General features: G+C 48.8%; 1 protein-coding gene across 5 annotated transcripts in view; it reads left to right on the top strand.

Moving 5' to 3' along the window:
* Window positions 1–23,333, top strand: part of LOC115465071 (gametocyte-specific factor 1-like) — a 153,901-nt gene extending 130,568 nt beyond the window's left edge. For 4 of the 5 annotated variants that reach the window (XM_030195471.1, XM_030195472.1, XM_030195474.1 and 1 more), the window contains exon 10: window positions 22,685–23,333. The gene's annotated coding sequence lies outside the window, so the exon portion shown is untranslated. Of the gene's footprint in view, window positions 1–1,952; window positions 2,012–22,684 lie in introns of those variants that run through there. The other variant, XM_030195475.1, reaches the window with a different exon arrangement.
* Window positions 23,334–24,077: the final 744 nt, after the last annotated feature.

The raw sequence follows: 24,077 nt of genomic DNA on the forward strand, positions 1-24,077 counted from the left end.
CACACATTGGACTGCAAGAGAGCATTGGCCTTCTACCTGGAGCGGACACAGCCCACCAGACAGTCCGCCCAATTGTTTGTTTCTTTTGACCCCAATAGGAGGGGAGTGGCTGTAGGGAAACGCACCATATCCAATTGGCTAGCAGATTGCATTTCCTTCACTTACGCCCAGGCGGGGCTGGCTCTTGAGGGTCATGTCACGGCTCATAATGTTAGAGCCATGGCTGCGTCGGTAGCCCACTTGAAGTCAGCCTCCATTGAAGAAATTTGCAAAGCTGCGACGTGGTCATCTGTCCACACATTCACATCTCATTACTGCCTGCAGCAGGATACCCGACGCGACAGTCGGTTCGGGCAGTCAGTTCTTCAGAACCTGTTTGGGCTTTAGGATCCAACTCCACCCCCCGAGGGCCCTGTTTGTTCTGTTCCAGGCTACACTCTCAGTTAGTTGGTAAATTTTTTAGGTCAATCTCAGTTATGTCCTCGCTGTTGCGAGGCCCAATTGACCAATGTTGTTGTTTTGAGTGAGCCTGGGGGCTAGGGATACCCCATCAGTGAGAACAAGCAGCCTGCTTGTCCTCGGAGAAAGCGAATGCTACATACCTGTAGAAGGTATTCTCCGAGGACAGCAGGCTGATTGTTCTCACAAACCCGCCCGCCTCCCCGTTGGAGTTGTGTCTTCCCTTGAAGTGTATTGTCTTGCTACATACTGGACTGGCCGGCTCGAGCCGGTTTCGGGCGGGAAGACGGCCGCGCATGCGCGGTGCGCGCGGGCGCGCGAGGGCTAGCAAAGGACTTTGCTAGTGAAGTTTCCGATTGGAGGGGCTGCCGTGGACGTCACCCATCAGTGAGAACAATCAGCCTGCTGTCCTCGGAGAATACCTTCTACAGGTATGTAGCATTCGCTTTATGTATGTTGATCTTTGATCTGCCTAGTTGTAGGCAGACTGGAAATTTTTAAATAAAATTATCCACTTCAGTGTATCACACACACATTTTTTTGGCTGTATAATGACAGCTCTCACAGTAGATTTTTTGGGGTGGGTTTTTTGTTTTGTTTTGTTGTATATTGCTATTGTTGAGATGCAGTGCTTTAGATGAAAAATGCATATGAAATACAGAAAGAATTCATACAAGTGGGAATCGGTACCTCCAGGGTCAAATACCAAGTAATGGAAATAATGCTCTTAAGGAAGAAAGACTAGGAAGTGTGGACATGAGTAGACATCCAAATGAGCAACTAAGAGGTTGCAGCAATGTCAAGGTTAAAGACGGATGGAAAGCATGGTATATTGTTTTGTCTGTCCCCTTCTCCTCTACTGCTAATTCCAGACTCTGTTCCTTCTATCTCGCTGCACCACATGCCTGGAATAGACTTCCCGAGCATGTAAGTCTAGCCCCGTCTTTGGCCATTTTTAAGTCCAAGCTTAAAGCCCACCTCTTTGACGCTGCTTTTGAGTCCTAACCACTGCTCACTTGCCTGTACCTTTATCCCCTCCTCTTTAATTCCCCTTGCCTCTTAATTGTTCTGTCTGTTACCTGTCTTATTTAGATTGTAAGCTCTTTGAGCAGGGACTGTCTTTATGTGTATGATATACAGTGCTGCGTATGCCTTGTAACGCTATAGAAGTGATAAGTAGTAATAGTATATTGTTAAAGCTGAATTTGGATAATAGGTCTGTAAAAATACATTGATTGCTCAGTATGAAGCTCTAGACATGGTAACAGATGCATTAGCAATCAAGTATCAGTTTGGCCCTTCAAATATCAACTCTTCATGGGCAAGTGGTGTTCCCCCATTTACAGGAGTCAAGATGGAAAGTGCCAAAGTAGCCATTTCCAAGCTGTATGGGATGCTAATTGCACAGCAATCTGTCGACTCTGGTTGTTAAAGGCATTGGATCCAGATTCTCGGATTCAGTATTCTGATGTCATCTTTCTTTTTATTTCTAGCAGTGAGGTTCTCTTGGACAACAAAGTGTTTTATCCTTGTTCATCAGAAGCTTCATAATTTCATATCATAAAAATCTTGATCATTTCACTTCTAGAAATTTGGGCTACCTCTTGGCAAATAACATCTCTTGTCAAGTATCTAGTTAAATAAAAGTGGATATTTTGTCACTATTCAAGTATTTTTAAACTGACAAATAATTGGAGGAGTTTGGAAATGAATATTCAGTGTTCACAAGAGGTGGAGCTAATCCATCTGAGTGTTAAATGAAAAGTAAGGCCTTCATCTCTAACTTAAGTGAAGATATTGTAGTGAATAAAAAATGAAAACAGTGCTTGAAACTTGCTCTTTTATTATGTCACCACCATTTGCCAAACATTTCTGCCACCAATGGGCTAGTTTTTGAAAGCTGTCACAAACACTGCACATATTGTCTCCTCAACCAGTTACTCAGTTATTTTTACCTCTTCATTCAAAGTCGAGCAGATGCCCCCAAAGGTATTCCTTCAATTTTGGAAAAAGATGGAAATCTGTGACCATAAGTGATGTCACCGCTAGAACATGGTAGCTTAAGGCTATAGCTCTGGCGGAGCAAAGACTTTTACGCCTGTTTTGCCTCCCCAGTGGAGGTTATGTAGTGTTATCAAGTGCATGAAAGCAGTTATGCATACTCGGAAAAGTCTTGATCACTTTAAATATTTACCAGACAAAGGAGCGCAGTAGAGTAGTGAGTTGCTGTTCAGGGAACTGCATGGCCAATATGGCGGTGACACACACTGAGTCAGAAGATGAAGATTTGGCAAGCAACTTGGGACTAGTAGAAGAAGACATAACTAAGCAGGAAGTTATGGGCTGGATCACAGACTTAAAATATGAAATGTAAGCCACGCAGGGAGAGCTGCAGAAGGCAATGACAGAGCTAAGGAGAGATGCGATGGAGGAACATGAGGATGTGGTAGAAAGACACCTCATTGCTCTGAAGAAATCAGATACCTGAGACAAACAGGAGAGAGCAGAGTTAATGGACCTGGTTGAAGATTTAGAAAACTGGTCCAGAAGAAATCATCTCTGGTTTCAGGGTGGCTGAGAAGTGGAACAATGTCAGGACTGTGCTCAGACAGTTCTTGAAATTTGCATGTTCCTCATGCAAATGGATGAACAGGGAACTACTGCAACGTAACCTCTGATGATAATGCTGAAAAGGACAGATACAAATCAAGGTAAGGTGTACACAAAAAGTAGCACATATGAGTTTATCTTGTTGGGCAGACTGGATGGACCGTGCAGGTCTTTTTCTGCCGTCATCTACTATGTTACTATGTTATGTTTATAATGCTGAATAGGGTGTTCAGGCACGTGGGATCTCGTAAGGGTTTCCCTCAGAGAGATATATTAGCATGTTTTCAGGATTTTAGCAGATTGCAGGTATTGAGTAATCAGAGACCGGTGGCTTTTTCCGTTTGGAGTTTTGCTGATCCACTGGAGGGGAAGTTAAGAAGGTTCTCCGAGGACAAGCAGGCTGTTTGTTCTCACGACTGGAGTGACGTCCACGGCAGCCCCTTCCAACCGGAAGAAAAGTCTCGCGGGAGGTCCCGTACGCGGGACACGCCCACCACGCATGCGCGGCCATCTTACCGGCCGTGCGCGACCGCTTCCGCTCAGTTTCTTGTTTTCCGCGCTTGGAGAGAGACGGAGTTTCGTCCCTCTCCGCTGTCAGCCCCGGAAAACCGGTTTTGCGGCCTTGTCCGCGGGTTTTTTGTGTACTGTAGACGCTTTCGCGTTTTTTCCTTCTCGTGTTAAAAAAGAAAAAAAGTCTCCTTTCCTTCGAGTTGTTTCTTGTCCTTTCTTTTCGCCGCCGTCGCAGCCACAGCCGCGCGCCCATAATTTTTCCTTTTTTTTTTGTGGCCCTTTTTACCGCCGCCATCGATTGATTTTGACCTCACCGCCGCAATTTTTCCGTCAATGTCATCTAGGGTCCCCAGCGGCTTTAAAAAGTGTGGTCAGTGCGGCCGGCAAATCTCGCAATCTGACACCCATGCTTGGTGCCTCCAGTGCATGCACCTTGTGTCTCGGCTTGAAAAAGTGGACACAGGTAGCGAGGCAAGTTCTTCGGGACCGTCTTTTTGGAACTTGCGCCGGCCCTTCAATGTTGACATCAGCGGCATCGGCGCCGACTGCAGGAGCTTCGGCATGGATACCGGTGATGACGATTTCAATGCCGATCATGGCATCGACCCCAGGAGTACAGGGTCCTTTGGCCCGACGACCATCCTGGTGAGCAGCCGAGTGGGTCTCCACCTGCCTCGGCTGGTCCCACTGTGCAGGGCCATTGGGACCAAACCCTGTCGGACCCGACCCCGAGAAGGCATGTGGATTCCACGTCCTCCTTGTCGGTACCGCGGAGCGCTGATGACGGGCATCGCAAGAAGGTTGCCAAGAAGCAGCATCATCGGTCGCCTCCGGCGCACGGTACCGGGAGCTCCGGGGCATCAAGAGAGTTGGCCCCCGAGAAGCGTCAGCGCCGGGAGGAGCGCTCCCCCTCCATCGAGGAGGTGTCTCTGCGCAGGTCGTCGGGCACTCTGGTACCGTCTCCTGGACCCGGGCAGATTCGGGCACAGACGCCTACACCGGCCCCCCAGCCTCTCCCGACAGCGGCCCTGGACGAGTGTCTCCAAGCCATCCTCCCGGGCCTCCTGGAGGAGCTGCTGCACCAGTCTTTTCCGGCGCCGGGGGTGCTTGCACCCTCGGCACCGTTGATGGAAGCGCCGGCTGGCTCTGGCCCTGTGATGCGAACCTCGACACCGGTACCGCTTGCGGCGCCAGTCTCGACCACCACTCAGGTGGAATCCACGTCAATGGAGGGAGCTTCATCCCCGCCAGCGCGGGAGTCCACCTCTTGGCACCATCATCAAGGACGTGGTTCCTCGGAGTCGAGACGGGCCCGGTTTCGGACTGAGGTCAGGGAGCTCATGTCCGACACCGAGGAGTAGGCCTCGAGGGGGGAAGAGGAGGATCCCAGATATTTCTCTTCCGAGGAGTCTTGTGGTCTTCCCTCCGACCCCACGCCTTCACCGGAGAGGAAGCTCTCGCCTCCAGAGAGCCTCTCCTTTGCCTCCTTTGTCCGGGACATGTCTGTGAGCATTCCCTTCCCAGTGGTTACTGTGGATGAGCCGAGGGCTGAGATGCTAGAGGTCCTCGATTATCCATCACCACCTAAAGAGTCTTCCACGGTTCCACTGCATAATGTCTTGAAAGAGACACTGCTGCGGAACTGGCTGAAGCCCTTATCTAATCCCACCATCCCCAAGAAAGCGGAGTCCTAGTATAGGGTCCACACTGACCTGGAGTTGATGCGGCCTCAGCTGCCGCATGACTCAGCGGTCATGGACTCTGCTCTCGAGAGCCAAGAGTTCGAGGGATTCCGCCTCGGCGCCCCCGGGGCGGGAGTCTCGCACTCTGGACTCGTTTGGGAGGAAGGCCTATTATTCTTCCATGCTCGTGACCAAGATCCAATCCTACCAGCTCTACACGAGCATCCACATGCGGAACAATGTGCGGCAACTGGCGGACCTGGTCGACAAGCTCCCGCCGGAGCAGGCCAGGCCTTTTCAGGAGGTGGTCAGGCAGCTGAAGGCGTGTCGCAAATTGCTGTCCAGGGGTATTTATGACACTTGTGATGTTGCATCCAGAGCCGCTGCCCAAGGATGCGCAGGCTCTCTTGGCTGCGTGCCTCTGACCTGGACAACCAGACCCAGCAGCAGCTGGCGGATGTCCCTTGCCGGGGGGATAATATTTTCGACGAGAAAATCGAGCAGTTGGTAGAGCAGCTCCACCAGCGGGAAAACGCACTCGACAATCTCTTCTACCAGGCGCCTTGCATCCACCTCCACAGGTGGACGTTTTTCCCGGGCCCGGCGGACTGCACCCTATGCCTACAATAAGCGTAGGTACAATCAGCCGGCCCGAAGGCCTTCTCAGGCCCCAGCGTGCTCGTTCCTGTCAACAGCGTGCGACCAAGCAAGCCCCTGCAGCTCCACAGCAAAAGCAGGGGACGGGCTTTTGACTGCATCCACAGGAGCATAGCCGACATAAAAGTGCCCCTGCCGGTCGGGGGGAGGTTAAAAGTTTTTCACCAAAGGTGGCCTCTCATAACCTCCGACCAGTGGGTTCTCCAAATAGTGCAGTGCGGGTACACCCTGAATTTGGTCTCTACTCTGCCAAATTGCCCACCGGGAGCTCAATCCTTCAGCTCCCACCTCAGGCAGGTGCTTGCAGAGGAACTCTCCACCCTTCTCAGCGCCAATGAGGTCGAGCCCGTGCCACCCAGGCAGGAGGGGCAGGGATTCTATTCCAGGTACTTCCTTGTGGAAAATAAAATGGGGGGGTGCGCCCCATCCTATACCTGAGAGACCTGAACAAATATCAGGTCCGAGAGAAGTTCAGGATGCTTTCCTTGGGCACCCTTCTCCCCCTGATTCAGAAAGACAACTGGCTATGTTCCCTGGATTTAAAGGATGCTTATATCCACATCCCGATACTGCCAGCTTACAGACAGTATCTGCGATTCCGTCTGGGAACACGGCACTTTCAGTATTGTGTGCTGCCCTTTGGGCTCGCCTCAGCGCCACGGGTATTCACGAAGTGCCTGGTGGTAGTTGTGGCGTACATGCGCAAGCTGGGGGTGCATGTGTTCCCGTATCTTGACGATTGGCTGGTGAAGAGTGCCTCGGAGGCAGGAGCTCTTCGGTCCATGCAGAGGACTATTCAACTTCTGGAGCTACTGGGGTTTGTAATAAATTACCCGAAGTCCCATCTCCAACCAGTTCAGTCACTCGAATCCATAGGAGCTCTGCTGATTTCACAGACGGCTCATGCCTATCTCCCCGAGGCGAGGGCACAGAATCTTTTGTCTCTTGCCTCCCAGGCCAGAGCGTCTCGGCAGATCACGGCTCGGCAGATGTTGAGACTCCTGGGCCATATGGCCTCTATAGTCTATGTGACCCCCAAGGCTTGTCTTCACATGCAATCAGCTCAATGGACCCTAGCTTCCCAGTGGTGCCAGGCCAGTGGTGTCATGGGATCTCAACGTCGTCCTCGCCCAGCTGATGATACCTCCTTTTGAGCCACTGAATTCCTGCCATCTGAAGTACTTGACCTGGAAGGTCATTTTCTTGGTGGCAGTTACTTCAGCTCGTAGAGTCAGTGAGCTTCAAGCCTTGGTAGCTCATGCGCCCTATACCAGATTTCATCGTAACAGAGTAGTCCTCCGCACTCACCCTAAGTTCCTGCCAAAGGTGGTGTCGGAGTTCCATCTGAACCAGTCAGTTGTCTTGCCAACATTCTTTCCCCGGCCTCATACCCGCCCTGCTGAACGTCAGTTGCACACATTGGACTGCAAGAGAGCATTGGCCTTCTACCTGGAGCGGACACAGCCCCACAGATAGTCCGCCCAATTGTTTGTTTCTTTCGACCCCAATAGGAAGGGGGTCGCTGTCTGGGAAACGCACCATCTTCAATTGGCTAGCAGATTGCATTTCTTTCACTTATGCCCAGGCTGGGCTGACTCTTGAGGGTCATGTCACGGCTCATGGTGTTCGAGCCATGGCAGCATCAGTGGCCCACTTGAAGTCGGCCACTGTTGAAGAGATTTGCAAGGCTGCAACGTGGCCATCAGTCCACACATTCACATCACATTACTGCCTCCAGCAGGATACTCAACATGACAGTCTGTTTGGGCAGTCGGTGCTGCAGAATCCGTTCGGGGTTTGAATCCAACTCCATCCTCCTAGGCCCTATTTTTATTCTGTTCAGGCTGCACTCTGTTAGTTCTTCCTAGGTCAATTCTTGTTATGTCCTCGCCGTTGCGAGGCCCAATTGACCCTATTTGTTGTTTTGAGTGAGCCTGGGAGCTAGGGATACCCCAGTCGTGAGAACAAGCAGCCTGCTTGTCCTCGGAAAAAGTGAATGATACATACCTGTAGCAGGTGTCCTCCGAGGACAGCAGGCTGATTGTTCTCACCATCCCTCCCTCCCTCCCCTTTGCAGTTGTCTTTCTTATTCCTTTGCTTGTCATTTAACTGAGCGGGAGCGGTCGCGCATGCACGGTGGGCATGCCCCGCGTGCAGGACCTCCCGCGAGACTTTTCTTCCGGTTGGAGGGGGTTGCCATGGACATCACCCCAGTCGTGAGAACAATCAGCCTGCTGTCCTCGGAGAACACCTGCTACAGGTATGTATCATTCGCTATTTCTGCGAGGGTGGGACAAAGTGAGGGAAGGCCGGCCGATGAGGTGATTTTTCTTTCTTTACACGCAGAGCAGGCGCCGCGCCGCCGCGTCACAGATTTTTTTTTTAAGGCTGGGTCAGGTGCCGGGTGGCAGGAGAAGAAGGTCGTCTTGCGATGGAGCTGGTAGGCAGGTGGGGACTGGGGGCGCCAGTAGTGCACCCCCCCAACCCACCCGCTGACACCCAGGGCAGACCGCCACCACCGCCCCCGCCCTTGGTACGCTACTGCCTCCATATATGGTGGCCCTGCCCCATTACCCACACATTTTGGTTGAGGGTGGTGCACATTGCGGGGACCAATATGGATCATTTTCCAGGACTTTGTGGTTTGAGGAGTTTAGTGTCTCTTAGCATCAGCAAAAGATTTTATTGACTTGCCTTGTAGTAGCTAATGAATGGAAATCTCCTCACCTTCTGACCATTGGAGCCTGGCATATAAAGCTGCACTTGGTGGTACTGATGGAAAAGCATGTGGCCTACCAGAAATGTTCTTCCCAGACACTTTCAGAATGGTGCAAACATCTTCAGCTTAACCGAGATTGGATAGCAGAGCCGGTAGTGGGAGGTGGGGCTGGAGGTAGGGAGGCGGGGATAGTGCGGGGCAGACTTATACGGTCTGTGCCAGAGCCAGTGGTGGGAGGCGGGACTGGAGGTTGGGAGGCAGGGATAGCGCTGGGCAGACTTATACGGTCTGTGCCAGAGCCGGTGGTGGGAGGCGGGGATAGTGCTGGGCAGACTTTATACGGTCTATGCCAGAGCCGGTGGTTGGGAGGCGGGGCTAGTGCTGGGCAGACTTATACGGTCTGTGCCCTGAAGAGCACAGGTACAAATCAAAGTAGGGTATACACAAAAGTAGCACACATGAGTTGTCTTGTTGGGCAGACTGGATGGACCATGCAGGTCTTTTTCTGCCGTCATCTACTATGTTACTATGATATAAGTGCTACCGTTAGACCCTGTTGTTGTCTGTAGCACTATCCTAAGGTTGCTACTGGGCCCTGAGGACTATACATGATGCTCATAAGGTTTTTTAACCTCATGCCACAGGAGTGGGAGGGGGGAATTAAAGGGGTAGTTGGAATGGGGGGTTATAAAATGATTTTTCAGAGTTTTGGGGGGTATTGTAGTTGTAACAGCTCATAGTTTGTATGGTTTTGCTTTGACTTTAATAAAACTTTTCAAGTAAAAAAAATAAATAAAAGGCTCTCCACATTCATAAGCACTAAGTCCAATATGGTGTCCATCCCATGTGGGTTCCATTACCAACTGCTAGAATAGTTCTCCCTGTAGAGAATCCAGGATCTATTGTGAAGCGCTGCGTACGGCTGGTAGCGCTGTAGAAATGATTTGTAATAGTAGTAGTTCTAGAAGACCCTGCAGTAGGAGTACCCAATCAACATCTGGCATATTAAAATCACCTATTAATAGTGCTTCCCTTTTCACAGCTATATTTGAATTACTTCAGTTAAATCTGTGACTCTCTTTTCTGTCTAAAGGAGGCATGTTATCACACTAGTGTAAATAAATTGGCCACTCCTCCTTTCCAGACTCACCCACAGTGCTTCTTTACCCTGTATGTCCTGCAATTGTTTTGCTTTAATATTATCTTTACTTTACGTTGGATTTCTAGGCGAATCCGGAGAAAATGTTTCTTCAACGTGTAATTAAACTCTGGAATTCGTTGCTATAGAATGTAGTAAAAGCGGTTAGCTTTGCGGGGTTTTAAAGTCCATAGACCATTATTAAAATGGACTTGGGAAAAATCTACTGCTTATTTCTAGGATAAGCAGCATAAAATGTATTGTACTTTTTTGGGATCTTGCAAGGTACTTGTGACCTAGATTGGCCACTGTTGGAAACAGGATGCTGGGCTTGGTGGACTTTCGGTCTGTCCCAGTATGCAATACTTATGTACTTATGCTTATACCGGAGATTTCAACGCCATTTATAGAGTTTCAAGAGATAAGAGCCACCCAACTTAAAACACAAGCTAGTGAGAAGCAAGCTCCCAACAGAGACTCAGAAAGAAGAGTGGCACACATCCTTGTAATATATCCAGTTGCAAGCTATGCTAGAACATTTCAAAGGATCCCACAGTCATTCACAAAGGAAAAATATTCAGCATAAAGGAATCCTTCACATTCTCATTTTCCAATGTGGTATATATCATTCAATGTAAAAAGTGTGACGAAGAGTGCTATATTGGAGTAACAAGCCAGATGCTAAAGAAGAGATTTAATTTACATAGACATATGAAAAATGCCAGTGCCAACCAGGATGTCACCCCTGTGGGACAGCACTTTACAAAACCAAAACACTGCACTGTGTCAATGATTTTATGGTTCGACTACTAAAAGGAAACTTAAGACAATACAGGAACGCAAGACCTTTGATAACAGAATGGTTAAATATTTTGACACCCACGAGACAGGACTTTACTAAGATCTGGGTTTTCTAGCTCATTATAAACCATAAAATTCTACTGCTTTGTCACCCTCTGGTCAGTCATCCAGCTCTCCCTGTCCCTCATCCACTCAGCTCTCCATCTCTCACCTAACCCACTCCACCTTCTTCCTGTGAGACTGTCATTGGAATGCTTTGATGTTTCACTTGTATATACTGTTATTAACATTTGTTTATGTCTGATCTGATGAAGAGCTATCTTTGAAAGCTAATCATAAAATGTATTGTTCAATAAAAAAGGTATCATCTTATTTTCTTTTCTATGTTTTATTTTATTACTATTGATTACCTAAGAGATAACCAAAGACAGTCCCTCGGGGATTAAAAGTGGTTACATGTACAGTTACTATCAGACGATGAAATTTTTCACAGTAGGGGGTTGTACAGTCTCATAACAGGAGGTACATTTTAGACAGAAAAGTTTTGAATACAGTTGTCTTAAGTTGTTTTCTAAATAGGGTATAATTTTTTTAGGTTTTCCAAACTTAAATGTCTTTCCATATTCTAGGGGCTTGGTAAGCCAGTAATTGTGCATAAATACTGACTTTTTTTTTTCTCCCTTTGGGTGAAGGAAATGTAGTTGATAGATCTTCTTCACTTGATGGTAGAATTATACTCCAGATGAGATTAGGTAGCTTGGACATTCCCCTGTTAAGGTTGGCAGCCAGTGTAGTTCTACATATAGATGAGTGATATAATTGTGTTTATGCAAAGAGAAATTAAGCATACTGCCATGTTTTGGATAGACTGCTGCTTTTGTAACTGTTTTCTTGGAGCTCCAAGTAAGAAGCAACCTAAACTGAATGGTCTCAAAATATTTTTTGTTTTCACCATAGCTTTCTTAGCAGTGAGGTTTTTACCGTCATTGAAACGTGCAGGTTGAATTATAGCGTCTGATCTAAGTGAACTCCCAGTAATTTGGTTGCAGGCTGCAGTGGAAATTGAGTATAACCAGCCTTGATGTGACTTTGCAGTAGGTGTGGTTTATAATTGAAGATCAAAAATGTGTTATTCTTTAATTTGTGCCTTCTCATACAAGAGCTTATAGAGTTATGCTGTTTTCTACCAATCTCGACACCTGTGATAAAGAAGAGAAAACAAGAATAACTGAGATGTCGTTCACATAACTATAAATAGAGAAGCCCTCTTGTGAAAGTTCCATCCCTAACATATGCAGATATATGCTAAATAAAGTCTGGGAGAGAGGGGATCCCTGAAGAACCCCACAAGGACTTCTCCAGCTCTCCAATAGGACCCCCTTTTGTTTTACTATACAATCTGCAGACGAGAAAGCCCTTAAACCAGTTAAGCAACTTATCTCAGATTCCAATCCCCTCCCATTCTTCCTACCCTGTCCTTCCTGAACAGATTATAGCCCAGTATAACTATATCCCAGTCTCTGACAGACACTAAATGCAAATCTGCCTCTTCTGTCACAGCTTCTAGATCCAAAACCTTGTTTCTCATACTTCGAGCATTAGTATATACTGCTTTCCAGACGTTGCCTCTTTTTTTCCTATTTGTGTAGAGGTATTTAATGCTTCATTTACCTGACAACTTATACTTAACTGGGGGCTTTGGCCGGTAAGCCTCGCTTCAGTTATTGGAAAAGTAATGGAAGCGATGCTGAAGGAAAAGATAGTGAATTTCACGGAAGCCAATAAGTTACAAGATCCGAGACAACATGGTTTTACCAAAGGTAAATCGTGCCAAATGAATCTCATTTAATTCTTTGACTGGAGAATTGAATCAAGGATGTGCTATAGTTGTAATCTACTTAGACTTCAGCAAAGCTTTTGACATGGTTCCCCATAGGAGGCTCTTGAATAAACTTGACAGACTGAAGATAGGGCCCAACGTGGTGAACTGGATTAGGAACTGGTTGACGGACAGACGCCAGAGGGTGGTGGTTAATGGAATTCACTCTGATGAGGGAAAGGTGAGTAGTGGAGTGCCTCAGGGATCAGTGCTGGGGGCGATTCTGTTCAATATATTTGTGAGTGACATTGCCAAAGGGTTAGAAGGTAAAGTTTGCCTTTTTGCGGATGATACCAAGATTTGTAACAGTGTGGACACCCCGGAGGGAGTGGGAAACACGAAAAAAGATCTGCAGAAGCTAGAAGAATGGTCTAAGTTTGGCAACTAAAATTCAGTGCGAAGAAATGCAAAGTGATGCACTTAGGGAGTAGAAATCCACGGGAGACGTATGTGTTAGGCGGTGAGAGTCTGATATGTAGAGCAGGGAGAGGGATCTTGGGGTGATAGTATCTGAGGATCTGAAGGTGATGAAACAGTGTGACTAGGCGGTGGCCATAGCCATAAGGTTGCTAGGCTGTATAGAGAGAGGTATGACAAGCAGAAGAAAGGAGGTGTTGATACCCTGTACAAGTCGTTGGTGAGGCCCCACCTGGAGTATTGTGTTCAGTTTTGGAGGCCGTATCTTGCTAAGGATGTAAAAAGAATTGAAGCAGTGCAAAGAAAAGCTGCAAAAATGGTATGGGATTTGTGGTACAAGACACATATGAAGAGGGTAGGTGTTCAAATATTTGAAAGGTTATTAATCTGCAAATGAACCTTTTCCGGAGACGGGAAGGCGGTAGAACTAGAGGATATGAAATGAGATTGAAGGGGGGCAGATTCAAGAAAAATGTCGGGAAATATTTTTTCACGGAGAGAGTGGTGGATACTTGGAATGCCCTCCCGAGGGAGGTGGTGGAGAGGAAAACGGTAACAGAATTCAAAAATGCGTGGGATAAACATAAAGGAAACCTGTTCAGAAGAAATGGATCCTCAGAAGCTTAGCAGAGATTGGGTGACAGCACCACTGCTCACTTGCCTGTACCTTTATCCCCTCCTCCTTAATTCCCCTTGCCTTTTAATTGTTCTGTCTGTTACCTGTCTTATTTAGATTGTAAGCTCTTTGAGCAGGGACTGTCTTTATGTGTATGATGTACAGCGCTGCGTATGCCTTGTAGCGCTATAGAAGTGATAAGTAGTAGTAGGAGGAGGCGAGGCTAGTGCTGAGCAGACTTCTACAGTCTGTGCCCTGAAAATGGCAGATACAAATCAAGGTCAGGTATACATATAAAATAGCACATATGAGTTTATCTTGTTGGGCAGACTGGATGGACCGTACAGGTCTTTCTCCGAGGACAAGCAGGCTGCTTGTTCTCATGACTGGGTTGACATCCACGGCAGCCCCCACCAACCGGAAGAAAACTTCACGGGCGGTCCCGCACACAGGGCACGCCCACGGCGCATGCGCGGCCGTCTTCCTGCCCGTGCGCAACCGTTCCCGCTCAGTTTTTTTCTATTCCGCGCTGGAGAGACATGTTATCGTCTCTCTCTGTCAGCCCCGGAAACCAGAGTGCGACTTTTTTCTCCTTCGCGTATCTCTTTTTTGATTGTAAAAAAAAAAAAAAAACAGTGTCCTTGTTGTCCTTAGCCGCGAGGGCGCTTCGTTGTGGCCGCGCGGTCGTTTTCTTTTTCAGGTGTGCTTTTTCACCGCTACCATCGACGACTTTGAGTTCGCCGACGCGATTTTTCCGTCGATGTCCTCGAAGGTCCCAAGCGGATTCAAGAAGTGTGGTCAGTGCGGCCGGCAGATCTCGCAAACCGCTTGGTGCCTCCAGTTCCTCGGCCCGGAGCGTAATACCAAGATGTGCACCTTGTGTCTCGGCTTAAGGAAACGGACACAGGTGGCGAGGCAAGTTCTTCGGGACCGTCTTTTCGGAACTTGCGCCGGCCCTTCGACGTCAACGACATCGGTGTTGACGGCCGGATCTTCGGTACCGATGTCGACAAAATCGGCACCGACTGCACCGACCCCAGGAGTACAGGTACCGTTGGCCCACTGGCCTGCCGGTGATGGCGGGGGTGAGCGGCCCCGCGGGCAGTCGGCCCCGGCCACTCCCTCTACCCAGGGCCATCGGGACCGAACCCAGTCGGATCCGATTCCTTGAGGCCGGGGGGGTTCTATCTCCTCTTCATCTCGAACGCCGATGACAGGCACCGAAAGAAAGCCAAGAAGCACCGTCATCGATCGCCCACGGCGCACGGAACTGCCAGCTCCGGCACCTCGAGGGAGGACTCGACGCCGAGGAAGCAGCAGTGCCGAGAGGAGCGTTCCCCCTCGGTTAAAGAGGTGTCGCTGCGCTAGTCCGCGGGTGCTTCGGTACCGTCTCCTGGACTCGAGCAGCTTCCGACACCCACACCGGCCCCCCTGCCTTTCCCGACAGCGGGCCTGGACGAGTGCCTCTGAGCCATCCTTCCGGGGATCCTGGAAGGGCTGATGCGTCAGGCTCTGCCAGCACCGGGGGTGCTTGCGCCCCCGGCGCCGTTGATGGAGGCGCCGGTGTGCCCTAGCCCGACGCTGAGGCCTTCAACGCCGACGCCACTTGCGGCGCCGGTGTCGACCGCCACGCAGGTGGAATCCCCGTCGATGGAGGGAGCTTCATCCCCGCCGGAGCGGGCGTCCACCGCTCAATGCCATCACCGAGGACGGGGTTCCTCACAGTCGAGACGGGCCCGGTTGAGGTCTGAGCTGCAAGAGCTCATGTCCGACACCGAGGAAGAGGCCTCGTGGGGGGGAGGAGGGAGGACCCCAGATATTTCTCCTCAGAGGAGTCTGTGGGCCTTCCCTCCGACCCCACTCCTTCACCGGCGAGGAAGCTCTCGCCCCCTGAGAGCCTCTCCTTTGCCTCCTTCATCAGGGATATGTCTATTTGCATTCCCTTTCCCGTGGTCTCTGTGGATGAGCCGAGGGCTGAGATGCTCGAGGTCCTCGACTATCCATCACCACCTAGAGAGTCTTCCATGGTGCCGTTGCACAGTGTCCTCAAAGAGAGACTGCTTCAGAACTGGTTGAAGCCATTATCTAACCCCACCATCCCCAAGAAAGCGGAGTCCCAATACAGGATCCACTCTGGCCCAGAGTTGATGCGGCCTCAATTGCCTCATGACTCTGCGGTCGTGGACTCTGCTCTCAAGAGAGCATGGAGTTCGAGGGATACCTCCTCGGCGCCCCCTGGGCGGGAGTCTCGCACTCTGGACTCATTTGGGAGGAAGGCCTACTAATCATCCATGCTCGTGACCTGCATCCAGTCATACCAGCTCTACACGAGCATTCACATGCGGAACAATGTGAGGCAACTGGCAGACCTGGTTGACAAGCTCCCCCGAGCAATCTAGGCCTTTTCAGGAGGTGGTCAGGCAGCTGAAGGCGTGCAGAAAGTTCCTGTCCAGGGGTTTCTATGACACCTGTGATGTGGCATCCCGAGCTGCGGCCCAAGGTATAGTGATGCGCAGACTCTCCTGGCTGCGTGCCTCTGTCCTGGACAACCGCACCCAGCAGCGACTGGCGGATGTCCCTTGCCGGGGGGATAACATTTTCGGCGAGAAGGTCGAGCAGTTAGTGGACCAACTACACCAGCAGGAAACCGCTCTCGACAAGCTCTCCCGGGCGCCTTCAGCATCCACCTCTGCAGGTGGACGTTTTTCCCGGGCCCGGCAGGCTGCACCCTACGTCTACAGCAAGCGTAGGTACACCCAGCCGGCCCAAAGGGCTCCTCAGGCACAGGGACAGTCCCAGCGTGCTCGTTCCCGTCAACGGCGTGCGCCTAAGCAGCCCCCTGTGCCTCCACAGCAAAAGCAGGGGACGGGCTTTTGACTGGATCCATGGGAACATAGCCGCCATCAAAGTGTCTGTACCGGACGACCTGCCGGTCGGAGGGAGGTTGAAAGCTTTTCACCAAAGGTGGCCTCTTATAACCTCCGACCAGTGGGTTCTCCAAATAGTGCGGTGCGGATACACCCTGAATTTGGTCTCCACTCCACCAAATTGCCCACCGGGAGCCCAATCCTTCAGCTCCCATCACAGGCAGGTACTTGCAGAGGACCTCTCCGCCCTTCTCAGCGCCAATGCGGTCGAGCCCGTGCCACCCGGGCAGGAAGGGCAGGGATTCTATTCCAGGTACTTCCTTGTGGAAAAGAAAACGGGGGGGATGCGTCCAATCCTAGACCTGAGAGGCCTGAACAAATATCTGGTCAAAGAGAAGTTCAGGATGCTATCCTTGGGCACCCTTCTACCAATGATTCAGAAAGACGATTGGCTATGTTCCCTGGATTTAAAGGACGCTTAACTCACAACCCGATACTGCCAGCTCACAGACAGTATCTCAGATTCCGTCTGGGGACATGGCACTTTCAGTATTGTGTGCTGCCCTTTGGGCTCGCCTCTGCACCTCGGGTGTTCACGAAGTGTCTCGTGGTGGTTGCGGCGTATCTACGCAAGCTGGGAGTGCATGTGTTCCCGTATCTCGACGATTGGCTGGTCAAGAGCACCTCAGAGGCAGGAGCTCTTTGGTCCATGCAGTGTACTATCCACCTTCTGGAGCTGCTGAGGTTTGTGATAAATTACCCAAAGTTCCATCTCCAGCCAGTCCAATCTCTGGAATTCATAGGAGCGCTGCTGAATTCTCAGACGGCTCAGGCCTTCCTTCCGGAAGCAAGGGCGCAGAACCTTCTATCCCTTGCCTCTCAGACCAGAGCGTCTCAGCAGGTCACAGCTCGGCAGATGTTGAGACTCCTGGGTCATATGGCCTCCATGGTTCATGTGACTCCCATGGCTCGCCTTCACATGAGACCTGCTCAATGGACCCTAGCATCCCAGTGGTGTCAAGCTACCGGGAATCTAGAGGATGTCATCCGTCTGACCATCAGTTGCCGCAATTCGCTGCACTGGTGGACCATTCAGACCAATTTGACCCTGCGACGTCCATTCCAAATTCCGCAGCCCACGAAAGTGCTGACGACAGATGCATCTCGCCTGGGGTGGGGAGCTCATGTCGATGGGCTCCACACCCAGGGACTGTGGTCCCTCCAGGAACAAGATCTTCAGATCAACCTCCTGGAGCTCCGAGCGGTCTGGAACGCACTGAAGGCCTTCAGAGATCTGCTGTCCTACCAAATCATCCAAAGTCGGACAGACAATCAGGTTGCAATGTATTACATCAACAAGCAGGGGGGCACCGGATCTCGCCCCCTGTGTCAGGAAGCCGTCGGGATGTGGCGTTGAGCTTGCCAGTTCGGCATGCTTCTCCAAGCCACATACCTGGCAGACGTAAACAACAGTCTGGCCGACAGACTGAGCAGAGTCATGCAACCGCACGAGTGGTCGCTCCATTCCAGAGTGATACGCAAGATCTTCCGAGAGTGGGGCACTCCCTCGGTGGACCTTTTCGCCTCTCAGACCAACCACAAGTTGCCTCTGTTCTGTTCCAGACTACAGGCACACGGCAGGCTGGCGTCGGATGCCTTTCTCCTCCATTGGGGGACTGGCCTCCTGTATGCTTATCCTCCCATACCTTTGGTGGGGAAGACCTTACTGAAGCTCAAGCAAGATCACGGCACCATGATTCTGATAGCGCCTTTTTGGCCCCGTCAGATCTGGTTCCCTCTACTTCTGGAGTTGTCCTCCGAAGAACCGTGGAGATTGGAGTGTTTTCCGACTCTCATTTCGCAGAATGACGGAGCGCTTCTGCACCCCAACCTTCAGTCTCTGGCTCTCACGGCCTGGATGTTGAGGGCGTAGACTTTGCTTCGTTGGGTCTGTCTGAGGGTGTCTCCCGCGTCTTGCCTCTAGAAAGGATTTCACTAAAAAGAGTTACTTTTTTAAGTGGAGGAGGTTTGTCTTTTGGTGTGAGAGCAAGGCCCTAGAACCTCGCTCTTGTCCTGCACAGAACCTGCTTGAATACCTTCTGCACTTATCAGAGTCTGGCCTCAAGACCAACTCAGTAAGGAATCACCTTAGTGCGATTAGTGCTTACCATCATCTAATAGAGGGTAAAGCCATCTCTGGAGAACCTTTAGTCGTTCGATTCATGAGAGGTATGCTTTTGTCAAGGCCCCCTGTCATTGCTGCTTTTTCATACACTGACAGGCAGGATGGTGGAAGGTTTGTGTAAATGTATTTTTTTTTTGGGGGGGGGGGGGGGGCATTGTATTCTAGACCCCAGTAGTGCAATATGAATATCAGGGCTGAAGATGATGTTGCAATTCTGCAAATCTCAGATGGTCTTATCAGTGCACAGGGTTGCCATTGGGACAGTGTTGGAGAGTGGAATAAGTTATTTAGTGGGTGTAATCAGGTGGGAGTGGGTGGTAGTTGGTTTGTGTTTAATTTTTTGGGGTGAGGTATGGCATGTTTGGGGGGGGGAACGATCTGGAAGGGGAAAGGGGAGGAGTTAAAACTTCAGGTAGTGATGCTTCATGATTAAGGGTGGGAATTGGTTAGGCGGTAATTTTTTGGGGGTTATGGCTGGGAATTGAGTCAGTGGGAATTGTCCAGACGGGAGGTGACCTAGAACCCTACTTCACAAGTAAAAGTGACAAAATTTAAGTACAGTAACTAATTCCATTTACGTAGCTACTGTATAACACTGGGAAATAGATGAATGATGAAATGTGAATATGAGCACCTTTGCATAGCCCAGTGGTTCCCAAGCCTGGTCCTGAAGACACCCCACTCAGTCAGGTTTTTGGGATATCCACAATGAATATTCCACCCCCTGCAAATCTCTCATGAATATTCATTGTCGATATCCTGAAAACCTGACTGGCTGGGGTGCCTCCAGGATCAGGTTTGGCTATTCGAAAGCTAGTATAATTTAGATTATCCAGACCATCCTCGGCAGGGGCTAGTCTGGATAATTATAAATTCAGATGATTGGACAAACCTTTATCCACAACCACCAACACTAGAACCCGCCACCGTGCACGACTTCAGCCAAACAGTCTTTGTCCCCGATGCAGCAAATACTCAAAAATTAATTAACCTTGCAAAAAAAAAAAAAGAGCAAATGTAGAACTTGGGGTGCTGCACTCTCTCCCACGACCCTCCACACTTCCCAACTGACTCATCCACCTCCCGATGTGCAAGGACTCGCTTGCTGCAGCGGCACCAAAAGCCCTCACCACACCAGCTGACTCGCCAGCAAGAACTCGGACACCAACAGACACACACAAACCACCAGTCTGGATAAGTAGACATCCTATTAATCGGTGGTGTTCTGTACTGAGCATTCTAGGGCTGCATGATGCCCTTAAGGGGTGAATCACACACAACTACTTTCTCTGTCTTCATCTGCTGGTCAGTAGCCATAACCCGTACGTTCTGAATTGGTGTGGTAGGATGAAAGGAAAAAAATTTCAGGTAAGACACAACTTCACTCCCAGTTTTGTCAAGAAAGGAAGACGAGACCAAGCAGTAAATGGTCTACCACCTTGGCCTGATCTGTGTTTGTTCAAGGTGGTCACTACTACTACTAGAAAAGTTGGTAAATATGCTTGGCTTTAATATAGCATTAATTAGAGGCAAGCCAAGAGGATCATTTGTATTGTAATTCCAGTAATGGATTTGGATGATATTGAGTTCATAGAACACAGTGATTCTGTAGTCTTCTGAAGTATCTTCTCTGTGTCATCAATTCAGATCATTCTAATCTCAGTAAATTGTATAGTCATGTTATGATTGTCTCAGTTGATTGGTTCACTTTCCTCCAGTTCCTTTCTTGCAAGCAAGGTAGTCGATATACGGCTAAAAACTGAGTGAATGGACACAATTTTGGATTCAAACTGTTCTGTAGAATCCTCTGCAGATACCTTGTCCCACTGCATTACAAGATTGTTGAGACTTGGGGCTCAAAAGTTTCCTCACTAACTGAAATAACTTTCAATGTTGATTTCCTGCTAGTGTTAATTGAATACAGAATGCATCTCTGCTTTCTTTTGTATGCTAATTGCACAACTGTTTAATTATATTTTATTTCTCTCCTACTCAAAAGGACTGAGTTATATAGTTTCAATGTGCAAATGTTTTTATTGAATTTATCTACCAACCAGCCCCATATCTATATAAATAAATCCCACCTCCAACGTTCTGAAGCCGTGAACCCATGAGGCCCTGTAGTGGTCGTAGGCTCAAAGTACCAGTCATAGATCCTCAGCCCCGCCCCACCCACACAAAATTCGCAACTCCAAAGTTCTGAAGCTGCCTCCGTCCAAGTGAAGCCCTATAGTGTTCGTAGCCTCACAGCCGCACTCAGCCCCGCCCCTTTGCACAATACGACATTCAATCACTCAGCACCCCTCTCACTCCCGCTCCAGCCAACCCACCAGCACTCAACGAAAGCTGCCGACCCCCGCTGCCACCACCACCAACTTTGCACCCCCCCGACAACCCTCCTGCCGCCAACCCGCTGTTGCCCTCCTCGGTGCATCAACCCCCCCCCCCCCCCCCCCCCCCCCCCCCCCCGGGCACATCAACCCCCTCGCCACCCGCACCTTTTGCCGCCGCTGCTGCTTCTCCTGTTCAGCAGCAGCATTGGCCGCTACAAAAATAAAAAAAAAAAAGCCATAAATGTTTTTAAACCTGAAACGCGGCACCATAGACAGCCATCAGGCATTGGCTGTCAGCTCTGCAGCTGCTCCTCCTCTCGCCTCCATGTCACTGCCCCTGGAGTAAGACCCCGGAGGAGCGCAGCGACGTGAGAGGAGGAGCAGCTGCAGAGCCGACAGCCAATGCCTGATAGCTGTCTACAGTGTCGCGTTTCAGGTTTAAAAACATGTATTGCTTTTTTTCTTTTTGTAGCGGCCGCTGCTGCTCAACAGGAGGAGCATTGGCCGGACAGCGTTACCAGTGGCAGCTGCAGGTGGCGAGGGGGTTTGATGCGCGGGGGGGGGGAGGGGAGGGTCGCTGGACATGGGTGGCTGGAGGGGGGGGCAAAAGGAAGGGAGGGTCACTGGACATGGGTGGCTGGAGGGGGGCGAGGGGAGGGTTGCTGGACATGGGGGGGCGTCGGGGAGGGTCACTGGACATGGGTGGCTGCAGGGGGCGAGGAGGGTCGCTGGACATGCATGGCTGGAGGGGGGCAGGGGAGAGGTGGGGGTGGGGTCCTGAGACCAGAGAGGTGGGGGGGGGGACCTGCGAGAGGGGGTGTGGGGGCGCACACTCACTCACTGTCTCTCACATACACTCTCTCTGACACACTATCACACTCTCTCACACACACAGACACTGTCTCTGTTTCTGTCTCTCATTCTCTCTCTGACACACACACACTCCATCTCTCAAACATACACACTACGAGGAAAACCTTGCTAGCGCCTGTTTCATTTGTGTCGGAAACAGGCCTTTTTTACTAGTTATCTATAATTTCAACAGCCCCTCCCACCCAGCCAACACACCTAAAATCTAAGAAAATAAGATAAAAAGGTCAACATACATTTAGAAAAAACCTCACCAATGAAGTTGGATAAAAGCTCCAGATTATTTGTTCTACCGTCCACATTCAAGCTAGTAGACCCCTTGCTATACAAGTCACAGCCTCTCTAAGATCAGTACAGCTGACTTAAATCCACTGTTTCATAAATGGATGAGCTGGCTAAGTTTTCCCAGATTGATGCTGTAGATAAATTAACAACCTCCATGATTTTCATTGGTAACATTTTTCACATTTTTAATCATAAAGTTGGTGTCTGGTTGCATAGTGCTATGTGATGAATAAAAACTTCATTTGAAGAAGACCTTTAGTTTCCAGACCTCATTGTTATAAAGATTATTGATGTTTCTTGATTAAGAATTTGATGCCTGAATAAAAGTATTCCAAAATTGCAACCTTTTTTTTGAGGGATAGTGCTGTAATTTTCATATGCATCAGTTGCTTTAAACTCTGTGAAATCGCAGTTAAGCATCTCCTCACTCCAGGCATTGGACTGACCATTGGGACAATAGGGCAATGCATGAGGGCTCACAGCAGTAGGGGAGCCAACTCTCCTCTAGTCTCTATTTGCTTTAATCACTTTTGATGGGTGGTTAGGGGCCCAGATCTCACACTCTGTTCCTGCGCGTGTCTCTATTTAAAAGATGACTCTCTTAAAATGTCCGTCAGAACTGATAGGTTTGTTTCCATTTCATTTCTTCTTTGCAGATGCTCAGAGGCGAGATGGGACTTTGGGACCTTCTCATGAAAAATATTCTTTCAAGCTTGCAACTTTTGTTTTGGAAAAACAACCGACTGTGGACCTCCATTACTTTAAATGAAGAAAATTGGCATTTTTTATTTTTTTTTTTGTACAGAGGAACAGTTTCTTTTTAAAGAAAATTGTAGTTAAAAATAAAGTATTCGTTTTCAGGATAGAAAAATTAAAAAAAATCTATCAAAGTTCTACTTTTCACTAAAATATGTTCCCAAACCAAGCCTTTACAAATTTCTAGTATCTAAATAACTAACATAAATAAAGGATGAATGGGTGGAAACGCCTCACAAGATTTAAAAAAAAAAAAAAAAAAAAAAAAAGCACTATAGCATTTGCTCAACAAACTTTCAAGATCCTAATAAATCCAGAAAGCATCACAAAATTATTAGTTGCAGTGATTAGAATTAAACAAAATCTAATGTAGCTTTTGCTGCTTAGGTTTGATTTAACAAATGTAGGTGCACACCCACTCTTCCAACAGTGGCCAATATTTCACAGTGCTCTCAGGGAAACTATGGGCATAAATTGCACACTATCTGCTGGATTCTATATATGGTGCTGAAATTGTGTGTTCAAATTTGGGCATGTGCTCTTGCGTGCACAATTTAATTAATGAGAATTCTGATATTTGGGTGCTAATAATTATTGGCACTGATTAGCAACAATTAGAATTTACACATGCATTTTTCTAGGCGCTTATTCTATAAAAATGCGTGCACAAAATTCTTATGTGCAGATCTGAAAAGGGAGCATGAGCGTTCCACGAATTTGTGTACATTATTATAGAATACTTCAGATCTGCGCCTAATTTAGGCATGAGGATTTACACCAGGTTTCAGTTTGTATAAATTCTCACACCTAAAAGTTAGGCGCAGATCCCCAAGCTAATCGCTATTCTATAAACAGTACCCAACTTGGAGCACAATTTATAAAATAGCATTTATGGGTGAATGCTATATATGGCTCCTAAAATATTGGCGCTTAAGCACAGGAGGTTGTATGTAAATTTAGGCACGATGCCCCAGTTGCATTCGTATCGCAAAACCATTCCTACTCTGCCCCATATAACGCCCATGACCCTCCCATTTCTGTGCTGCGCATAAAATTTAGGCACATAAATACCAATTCAATCTAATTAGTACCAATAACTGCTTGTTAAGGCTCAATATATATTTTTCATTTTGAAAATTGAGTTAAGTAATAGCCATATTTGAATTTTTTTTTCTTTATTAATGGCAGTTGGGTTTTTTTCTCCCCTTGGGAGTTGTTTCCAACTGCAGTTTTTACAATCTGCCATTGAGCTGATGAGAGCGTGCCCTAAGGGGTTGCTTCTTGTAAAAGTCT

The sequence above is a fragment of the Microcaecilia unicolor genome, chromosome 3 (assembly GCF_901765095.1).
Source record: "Microcaecilia unicolor chromosome 3, aMicUni1.1, whole genome shotgun sequence".
Taxonomy (NCBI): Eukaryota; Metazoa; Chordata; class Amphibia; order Gymnophiona; family Siphonopidae; genus Microcaecilia; species Microcaecilia unicolor.